Source organism: Salvelinus sp. IW2-2015, linkage group LG4q.1:29 (genome assembly GCF_002910315.2).
Source record: "Salvelinus sp. IW2-2015 linkage group LG4q.1:29, ASM291031v2, whole genome shotgun sequence".
Taxonomy (NCBI): domain Eukaryota; kingdom Metazoa; phylum Chordata; class Actinopteri; order Salmoniformes; family Salmonidae; genus Salvelinus; species Salvelinus sp. IW2-2015.
In genome coordinates, this window is record NC_036842.1 from 63,546,292 (window position 1) to 63,557,386 (window position 11,095).

Here is an 11,095-nt window from a genome sequence, read left to right on the forward strand (position 1 = left end):
TTGCTCCAGGCTTGTTCTGGCCTGCGTGCTGGCTGCCCTGTCAGAGACTGGGGTGGAAGTTGTTTTTCCTGCCCCCTACGGTGCGTCTCTGCTTGCCTGGGCATGAGAAGGGGGGCCAGGGGATGGGGTTGGGGTTGTGGAGCCAGGCCAGGGGGCTTGGTGAAGTTTGGGCAGGGAGCAGAGTGAAAGGTGGAAATGTTAATTAGGGAGGAGGGGTTGTGAGTGGAGAGCAGGGGGAATGTGACGAGGTGGGCCATTTGAAAAACCATAACACAACTGTACAGTGTCCTTATTAGAGAATACCTCCGGTTACCCATGCTCCTCAGTAGGGCAGTTGTATACTGATTCTGTTGTCTCTGACCCTTGGGGGGTGGCAAGCAGCTATGGCGTGCTGTACTCTTCATTACGATCATTCCTAAATATTGGATTCAATGGTCACCACTTTGTTTTTGTCTAGTACCAAACCATGTTGTGTGGTATTTGCGTGACTGTTGTAAGCATAATAACAGACACACCACGGTTGTTTCAAGGCTGAGTGACTACAGACGACTGTTTTTCTAGAATAGGATAGAAACAGAAACCCCCTGTTTTAATCAAGTCTCAGCAGAGAGATGTCGCCGTCAAGCTGGCTGTTTGCTATTTTTTCTTCCCCGAGGAGGAGCAGTTGACAACTGCAGATTATCTCCATATGCAATTGAGAGGCAGTTTATGGCAGTACAGTTTGAATAGAAGATTATTAATGATCACATTGTTGGACATGAAGGAAGCGCAGTCTCCTGTCTGCCAGTCAGTGGTTGTGGACTCACCGTGGAAAGAGGGAGGCCGTCTGCTCTAATGAACAGCCTGGCTTTTTTGCTTTTCTGGGGCTGTGTTCTCATTGCACATCAGAGGAGAACGCCGCTACAGCGGCTTCTCAGGGGGCATGGGTTTTTTGGGATGGGGTACAGCGGGGAAGACCGACTCTGTTCCTTGTCTCTGATGAGGGAAGAAGCAGGCTACGAGTGGGGACGACAGGCTGGGATGTCTTCGATTACGGCGTTCCTCCACGTCCGGCCTCGATGCCGGCTGGTGGCCAGCTATTTAGAGAAGGGGACAGGCGTCATCAGGCCGGCCCAGTCCGGATAGAGCGAGGTGGGGGTGGGGCAGCATGGGGCGTCATCTTGAAACTCAGAACCAAAGTGGCCATCCTGCTCCATCCATCTCCTACCACTATGCTCCGGCTCAGGTAAGAGCTCATTGGGGCCCTTGTCTGTGGCCATGTGGTTTTGTTCGGCCAGTTCTCAATTACTGGGCCTGATTGGAGGCAGGATGGCGTTCTTCCTCTGGTACTGCAGTGTTCCATCTGCCAGGCCTCCCATTCCTGCCTGGCCCACCCCCACTGGCCATGGCAGTCGGAAAGGTGAAGGCCAGCGCCAGGGGCACATGACTGTAAGCTCGTTAATTAGTAATGGTAACAACATGAAACTGGGCGGACGGAAGGTGGAAAACGGACGGGGAGAGCGAGTAAAGAAGAGAAGCCATAGGGTGTGCTTGGGAACGTGGAGTAGGAGACATGGGAGCAGCAATGTGTTGGCGTTGCCATTCCAGTATTTTCTCGTTTTTCCCGGTTCCCCTCTGCTTTCCCTCTTTATTATTTGTTTCTTTTCTAATTTAACTTTTTCATTGAAATTTTTACCCTGTTTTAGTGCTTGCCAAAGTCCACACGGCGGAACCGATGACAAAGCCTCTAAAAGATGTGATCATTCCATTTTCGACAGCCACACTTCTGAGGATTAAGGCTATTTAATGACTATAATCTCCTTTCTCAAAAGTGATTTCTCACATTAATGTTTCAGTCGGAGGGATTTGCATTAGCATTAATAGATTTAGAATTCGCCAGAATGACACACATGGTGCCCAAGGAGTTTTTTTCTTCTCTCTTCCTTCATATATTCTTTCTCCTCCCACTTTCTCCTTAATTATCTCTCATTTTAATTTCTTTCTTCTTCTTCGATGCTCAACGCAATGTGCTCCTTTGTATGTTGGTGTGATGTGGTGCAGTACAAGGCTGGGCTCGCAGGACACCGGCGTACGCATGTCAGTCGTGAAGCAGCTCTCCCCTCTGCTCTCTACCTCCACTCGGCTCAACATCAGAGAACAGCCTGTCAGGGGCCACGCTTTTCATTGTGGTCAGCCAAAGAATTTCACCCCAGTTAAGGCCCTTTTTGGTTTTCAATCCCCTCTCTTTATTGGGCTCGCCGAGCCCTCTCTCGCTCGCTGTGTTTGCCGGGTTTAAAACTTGTGTCAGGATTGACTCTTATCCTGACACGGACCACAAAGGCATGAGAGGAGGACATGGGAGGGAATGGCTACAATTAGGGAGGGGATGTCCAGACACCCCAGCTGTGGTAGACAGTGGGGTACAGGCTTAACTGTATTGAAGAAACAGAGTTGTTCCGCACTCATCACGCTTACATAGTTACCCACAATAAATACAGCACACACTCACGCACTAGCAACAGAATGCACACACACACAATGCAGGTGGTACTACGTTTTGGCCTCAAATAAGCATTTATAGTTAGGATTTTATGTACTCAAGAAAACAGCGTTTTACTGGTTTGATCTGTAGCATATTATAGGCTTAATTGTTAGTTTCTCCTGCTCCCCCTGTCCTGTACAATTTCTCTCAACAGATATTTCCCAACATCTTTTCTTTCCAGCTTTGTCCATTTCCTTGGTCTTGTTCATACTTCTTTATTAAATTTGCGGCTCGTACCTGTAAGTAATTACTCTCCCTGATTGGTTTGCTGCTGATGGCATCTTTCTCTCTGTTGCCTTTAGCTTCCATGTAATATCTCTATTTACAGTCTTTTAGAGCAAGAGGTTTTTTCCTAGCTCCAAGCTAAAATTCATAATTCATGTTTTTTAACAAAAAATGACCCAAAACCCCTGCAGTTTTTTTTTGAGAGATTGCTCCTGCACAGGCATCTACATTTTCGAGTGGATCGATTTCATCACATTCATTCTATTTCCACCAAATCTGCAAGTGCATACCTTTTGTATAACACATAAATATAAGGAGTGGGTAAGTGGGAATGGAAAAAATATTCATAGTTCCTTAACAGAGATAAGTAGCAAAATTACTTCTCTTCTTAAGATAAAGAATGTGTTAAATAACTCTCTCTCTGTCCTCTCTGTCTGTGTGACAGGTTGAGGTGGTGTAATGACAGTGTTGAGGTGGAGCTCTCTCTCTCTGTCCTCTCTGTCTGTGTGACAGGTAGAGGTGGTGTAATGACAGTGTTGAGGTGGAGCTCTCGCTCTGTCCTTGAACCCCAGCTGGGTGCACTGGTGTCACCCTGGGGAGAGAGAGATTAATACAATGGTGATTATCCTGTCCTTGTTCACCGTGCACAGTGACAGTACCAGGGCCATCCAGGTGTCTCCTTCACCTGCTCCCTCCCTCTCTCTATCGCTCGCTGTGTGTGTGTCTCTGTGTGTGCCTGTGTTTGTATCTCGCTGTGTGTACAGTAGGTGCCTGTGTGTGTCCGTGCGTCTGTGTGTGTGTATCTACCAGTGTGTGCGTGGGTCCCGCTCACCGTCTGTGCTCTACTCCCTCAGTGTGTCACTAATGGCAGGTGCAGGTGTTCCTCTCAGTGCCGCACCTCCCCAGGGGTGCCGGGGGCTCCCATGGTGTTGCAGTGGGCAGGAGGTACCCGCCTCTCTCTGCCTGTGCTTTGGGTCCCCTGGGGCTCAAGCCTCCCAGGAGCCCCAGTCCTAACCCCCATCTCTCAGCCCAGGCTGCTGCTGCCTGCCTCTCTGCCTCCATCTCCCCATCTGAAACCACACAGCTCAGCCTACTGCTTCTGCTCAGCTCCAGCTGCCTGCATGACTTATTTACAGGCCCTACTACACCAGGGTGGGGGTGGGGGGTCTACAAACATGGGGTAACCTCAGAGGAACAGGAAAACTGGCAGAATGACAACTAGCTCTGCTCCACTGGTAGAGGTACAGAGAGTGTACGTTAGTCTGGTTGTAGTCGCTCACAACATGAGGACATTTTGTCTGTCTATTTGTTATTTGACTGACACAATGTAGTGGTGTAATGTATTTCCCCCATCTCATTCAGTGGATATATGGATGCATGTTTGGGGCAGTATACTGTGGAAGCATTTTGGCACCATCCACTGCCTTGTATTCTCCAAGGCAGACTCTAGGTGGCAATGTCCCTAGTTGTTGGGGTAGCTGATTTTCTGAAGCAGATTTTGTTTTGGTGTTCTTAGCCAGGCCTGGACAGTATGTAAAGGGCTGTTTGTTTCATACTCCATTTGTGTTTACTAAAGGACCATATGTCTCTTGTTAGATTTCTGAGTGGACATGGCTGTCATCCCACAGATAGATAGGAGTTACATTACGTAAGTGATGTCTCCTGGTAACTCCTCTATCCCAAGGCCCCTCCTTCTGAGTACACACGCTAACCCCTCCACTAAACTCCTCCTATTCTGAACCTGCCGCCGGCGATGCCGGCTATTTTTAATAATGAGGTTTAGTTGATTGAGCTCTGTTGAATGATGCAGAGAGAACGGCTCTAACCTAGAAAATCCTCAGCATACACCTTAGTCACAGCACAGAGACCAACACGGTGTCTGACTCATAACCCTACAGAACAGAACAGCGTCATAAGACGTGAGTCACAACCTATTGAAAAGCCCTGGAGTATAGTCAGGAGAGAGGGAAGAGGGGTACGTGCAACGAGAGGACCTGGTGAGCTGTGAGAGAATGGATGTGTTTGATCATAGGGGAGCGGTTGAGGGCTGAACGACGGAGAAAACGCTTCGGTGGGGTCTGCCTAAAGCCCAGGGAAAGAGANAGAGAATGGATGTGTTTGATCATAGGGGAGCGGTTGAGGGCTGAACGACGGAGAAAACGCTTCGGTGGGGTCTGCCTAAAGCCCAGGGAAAGAGAGGACGCTCAGATCACAGAGAATAAGAGCACCATAGCCGGACAAAAGGCTGACTGTAACAGAAGACGTGGTGGTGCAGCTATGGTGGCAGGTGAAACCATAGCGGTTGAGCAAAGCAGGGTCTGTTGAAGGTTTGTGGTGTTGATTTCATCCATGGATCACACCACAGTTTCCCATTGACAGAGGGAACATTCCGAAACTGTTACTCACACACCTCTATACCACTGTGACACAGGCAAGGGAGAGGGACTGAGAGGCAGAGCGCGAGGTAGAGCGAGAGAGAGGCAAGGTTGGAGAGGGACGAGAAGAAGAGATGGGCAGAGAGAGAGTAGAAGTAGAGGTAGAGAGTGCAGGATGGAGTAGGGGGAGAGAGGGAGAAAGAGGAACCAGATGCCTGCCGTCTTCCTCCACATGGCCTCTGTAGCAAGGCTTGTTTTGGTACACTTCACATGTAATTAATGTGCAGCTGTTTAACAGTGCTGGCTCCTGCAGCTCTCACAGACCGACCAAGACTTGAGTCAAACTCATCTTAACCAATCACGGTCGGTCTCCCTCTCTCTCTCTCGACGCACATTCACAATTCTATGAATTCTATTGGACGTTACTTTCTAGTTATGTAGTAACTTTACCCGGTGTAAATCTGAATCACTTCATGTAGTTCAATAACTCCCCTCCGCCAAAAATTGCTGACACCCCATTCTTTCTGCAGACATCGTTTAATCTTAATTCGGAGCAGATATTTAACAGAGTTTTCTGAAAATCTGTAGGCATAACAAACTGAGTGAGATTGTACCAAGATTCAGTTACCAAACTTCCATTTTCAGTGTAAGTTGTTAGAAGTAGTCCTTGTGCATAGAGTTGTATGGTTTGTTAAACTTTGCAGTCAATGGTTTTTGTTTGGCATACTGTGCATTCGGAAAGTATTCAGACCCCTTGACTTTTTCCACATTTTGTTACGTTACAGCCTTCTTCTAAAATGTATTAAATCGTTTTTTCCCCCACTCATCAATCTACACACAATACCCCATAATGACAAAGCAAAAACTGGTTTTTATATCACATTTACATAAGTATACAGCCCCTTTACTCAGTACTTTGTCAAAGCACCTTTTGCAGCGATTACAGCCTCGAGTCTTCTTCTGTATGGGGCTACAAGCTTGGCACACCTGTATTTGGGCAGTTTCTTCCATTCTTCTCTGCAGATCTTCTCAAGCGCTGTCAGGTCGGATGGGGAACGTCGCTGCACAGCTATTTTCAGGTCTCTCCAGAGATGTTTGATTGGGTTCAAGTCCGGGCTCTGGCTGGGTCACTCAAGAACAATCAGAAACTTGTCTCGAAGCCACTCCTGCATTGTCTTGGCTGTGTGCTTAGTGTTGTTGTCCTGTTGGAAGGTGAACCTTCGCCCCCAGTCTGAGGTCCTGCGCACTGTGGAGCAGGTTTTCATCAAGGATCTCTCCATACTTTGCTCTCTTCATCTTGCTCTCGATCCTGACTATTTTCCCAGTCCCTGCCTCTCAAAAACATCGCCACAGCATGATGCTGCCACCACCATGCTCACTGTAGGGATGGCACCAGGTTTCCTGGTGCTTGGTATTCAGGCCAAAGAGTTCAATCTTGGTTTCATCAGACCAGAGTATCTTGTTTCTCATAGTCTGAGAGTCCTTTACTTGACTTTTGGCTAACTCCAGGCGGGCTGTCGTGCTTTTTACTGAGGAGTGGCTTCCATCTGGCCACTACCATAAATGACTGATTGGTGGAGTGCTGCAGAGATGGTTGTCATTCTGGAAGGTTCTCCCATCTCCACAGAGGAACTCTGGAGCTCTGTCAGAGTGACCATCAAGTTATTGGTCACCTCCCTGACCAAGGCCCTTCTCCCACGATTGCTCAGTTTGGCCGGGCGGCAAGCTCTAGGAAGAGTCTTGGTGGTTCCAAACTTCTTCCATTTAAGAATGATGGAGGCCACTGTGTTCTTGAGGACCTTCAATGCTGCAAAAATGTTTTGGTACCCTTCCCCAGATCTGTGCCTCGACACAATCCTGTCTCAGAGCTCTACGGACAATTCCTTCGACCTTATGGTTTGGTTTTTGCTCTGACATGCACTGTCAACTGTGGGACCTTATATAGACAGGTGTGTGCCTTTCCAAATCATGTCCTATCAATTGAATTTACCACAGGTGGACTCCAATCAAGTTATAGAAACATCTCATGGATGATCAATGGAAACAGGATGCATCTGAGCTCAATTTCAAGTCTCATAGCAGAGGGTCTGAACTTAATGTAATTAATTAAGGTATTTCTGTTTTTGATTTTTAATTTTGCAAATATTTCTAAAAGTCTGTTTTCGTTTGGCATTATGGGGTATTGTGTGTAGATTGATAAGAAAAAAAATCTGTAGTACATTTTAGAATGAGGCTGTAATGTAAAAAGTGAGAAAAGTAATTGCGTCTGAATACTTTCAGAATGCACTGTACGAGGGGTGATGGAGGTCCTTAGTGGTTCAAGGTTGTCTCTATAGGACTGAGTGACTCATAATGGTCAACCTCACCCATGGTTGTCCCAGTTCCCCTCCTGTCACCTGAATGTCTCTTGGGCGGTGAAGAGAGGAGAGGCCTGTCAGCTGTTTCCGCCCCATGCCCCCCTCACCCCGACGCCCCCTGCCCCTCACCTTCTGCCCTGGGAATGTGGCCGGCTGCTTGGGCACTTTTGGGCGCCAAATGCTCCATATGAGCTTTGGGCAGCGTGTGAGTGTGTCCTCCAGGACTCAGGTCCCTGACAGACTGCCTCCACTCTGACATCACCCACCCTGTGTCTGTGTGTCCTCCAGTACTCAGGTCCCTGACAGACTGCGTCCCATGGGTTTGAGGGACAGCAGTGGACTGGAGACCTCTAGAGACAGACTAGTTCTAGGGAGATAAATGTGTGTACTTTTGCGAAAGAGGGAGATTTAAACATTTTGATGGTCAACAACAACCCTACATGGCTTCAGACCCCATCAGAAGTCACAGTGTGTGTTGTGATACAGTATTTGACTGAGGAATGAGTTATAGCATAGCATACCACAAGATTTAGGTTGATAGTTTAACGCTGGAAAAGTTTGGAAATGATGGATTGATAGTGGGAGGAAGGAAGAGGGGAGAAGAGGTGAGAAGGAAGGACGGAAGGAGCTGGAAAATGGGGAGAGGTTCTCCTCTTGAAAGTTTCATTCCCCCTGTCGGCTTGTCCGTTGCTCCAGGCTTGTCTGGCCTGCGTGCTGCGCTGCCCTGTCAGAGACCTGGGTGGAAGTTGTTTTTCTGCCCCCTACGGTGCGTCTCTGCTGCCTGGGGCCATGGGAAGGGGGCCAAGGGGATGGGGTTGGGGTTGGGAGCCAGGCAGGGGGCTTGGTGGAAGTTTGGGCAGGGAGCCAGAGTGAAAGGTGGAAATGTTAATTAGGGAGGAGGGGTGTGAGTGGAGAGCAGGGGAATGTGACGAGGTGAGCCCATATGATAAACATACACACATACTGTACAGTAGTCTTATTAGAGAATACCTCCGCGTTACCCACTGCTCCCTCAGTAGGGCCAGTCTTGTTACCTGATTCCTGTTGTCTCTGACCCACTGGGGGGTGGCAGCAGCTATGGCCCTTGCTGTTACTCTTCATTACGATCATCCATAAATATTGATTCAATGGTCACCCACTTTGTTTTTGTCCTAGTCCAAACCATGTTGTGTGGTATTGAAATGATGTGTACAGCATAAATAACAGACACACCACGGTTGTTCAAGGCCTGAGTGACTACAGACGACTGTTTTCTAGAATAGGATAGAAACAGACCCCCTGCTTTTAATCAAGTCTCAGCAGAGAGATGTCAGCCCAGTCAAGCTGGCTGTTTGCTATTTTTTCTTCCCCCCAGGAGGAGCACGTTGACACTGCAGATTATCTCCATATGCATATGGAGCAGCTTTAGTGGCAGTACAGTTGATAGAACAGATTATTAATGATCACATTGTTTGGACATGAAGGAAGGCAGTCTCTGTCTGCCAGTCAGTGTTGTGGACATCACGTGGAAACAGAGGGAGGCCGTCCTGCTCTAATGAACAGCCTGGCTTTTTGCTTTCTGGGGCTGTGTTTCCATTGCACATCAGAGGAGACGCCGCTACAGCGGCTTCTCAGGGGTGGCATGGTTTTGGGATGGGGTACACGGGGAGACGGACCTCTGTCCTTGTCTCTGATGAGGGGAAGAGCAGGCTAGAGCTGGGGACGACAGGCTGGGCATGTCTTCATTACCGCGTTTCCTCCACGCTCCGGCCTCGGCATGCCGGCTGGCTGGCCAGCCTATTAGAGAGGGGACAGGCGTCATCAGGCCGGCCCAGTCTGGATAGAGCGAGGTGGGGGGTGGGGCAGCATGGGGCGTCCTCTTGAAACTCAGACCAAAGTGGCCATCCCTGCTCCATCCATCCCCTACCACTATGCTCGTGCTCAGGTAGAGCTCAGTTGGGGCCTTCGTCTGTGGCCATGTGTTTTGTTCGGCCAGTTCCAATTACTGGGCCCTGATTGGAGGCAGGATGGCCGTTCTTCCTCTGGACTGCAGTGTCTCCATCTGCCAGGCCCTCCCTCCTCCCTGCCTGGCCCCACCCCTCCACCTGGGCCATGGCAGCGGAGGTGAAGGCCAGCGCCAGGGGCAGCCATGACTGTAGCCTGTTAATTCAGTAATGAGTAACAACATGAAAGACATGGGCGGACGGAGGGTGGAACGGACGGGGAGAGCGAGATAAAGACAGAGAAGCCATCAGGGGTGTGCTTGGGAACGCTGGAGTGAGGAGACATGGGAGCAGCATGTGTTTGCGTGCCCATTCCAGTATTTTCTCGGTTTTCTCCCGGCTTCCCCCTCGCCTTTCCCCCTCTTTATTTTCTGTTTCTTTTCTAATTTAACTTTTCATTGAAATTTCTTACCCTGTTTAGTGCTCTTGCCAAGTCCCCCGGCGGACCGATGACAAAAGCCCTCTAAAAGCCATGTGATCTTCCATTTTCCGACAGCCACACTTCTGAGGATTAAGGCTATTTAATGACTATAATCTCCTTTCTCAAAAGTGATTTCTCACATTCTGTTGCAGTCGGAGGGATTGCATTAGCATTAATAGATTTAGAATTCGCCAGAATGACCACATGTGCCAGGAGTTTTTTTTCTTCTCTTCTTCCTTCACTATTCTTTCTCCCTCCCACTTCTCTACTTATTATCTCTCATTTTATTTCTTTCTTCTTCTTCATGCTCAAAAACACCAAGAGAAGATCACCCCCAGACTCACCTGAAGCCCATCCAGAGCCGGCGCAAGCTGGCCCCGAACTCTGACCATGACGACGGGGGTCACTGGATGGCCAAGGTGACCTACAGCTGCCACCTCTCCAAGAGAGACTTCAACAGCCTGGCCGTTCTGGAGATTCATCTGAAGACCATCCATGCAGACAAGCCCCAGCAGAACCACACCTGCCAGCTGTGCCTGGACACCCTTCCCACGCTCTACAACCTCAACGAACACATCCGCAAAGCCCACAGAGGCAGTGCAGGCGCCTCAGTGGCCTTCCCCCTGCTTCAGTTCACCAACGTGTCAGCCTTTCACTGCAACTACTGCCCAGACTGTTTGCAGACATCAACACTTGCAGGAGCACATCCGTGTGTCCCACTGTCTGCCCGGAGGAATGGTCGCAGGCTCCACCACCTGGGAGGGCAACCACGCCTTCTTCTGCAACCAGTGCTCCATGGGCTTCCTCACGGAGTCCTCACTCACAGAGCACATCCAGCAGACCCACTGCAGTGGAGGAGGCATGCCCAAGATGGAGTCTCCCGTCCTGCAGCCCTCCCAGTCCTTCATGGAGGTCTACTCCTGTCCTTACTGCCCAACTCGCCATCTTCGGCTCCCTGCTCAAGCTTACCAAGCACATCAAGGAGCACACAAAGAACATCCCACTGGCCAATAACAAGCGGCAAGCAAAGGTGGCGGAACTCAGCCCGCCTCCTCTGATGTGGAGATCTCCTCCCCCAAACGCCATAGGCTGGCTGGGACTCCACCACGGCAGGGTCCAATGGAGACTTCCCCTGCAACCAGTGTGACCTGCGCTTCAGCAGCTTCGAGGCTTTCAAGCCCATCTCAAGTCCCACCTGGAGATGCTGCTGAGGA

General features: G+C 49.5%; 1 pseudogene; it reads left to right on the top strand.

Moving 5' to 3' along the window:
* Positions 1-1,058: 1,058 nt before the first annotated feature.
* Positions 1,059-11,095, top strand: part of LOC111960979 (zinc finger protein 423-like) — an 88,808-nt pseudogene continuing 78,771 nt past the window's right edge.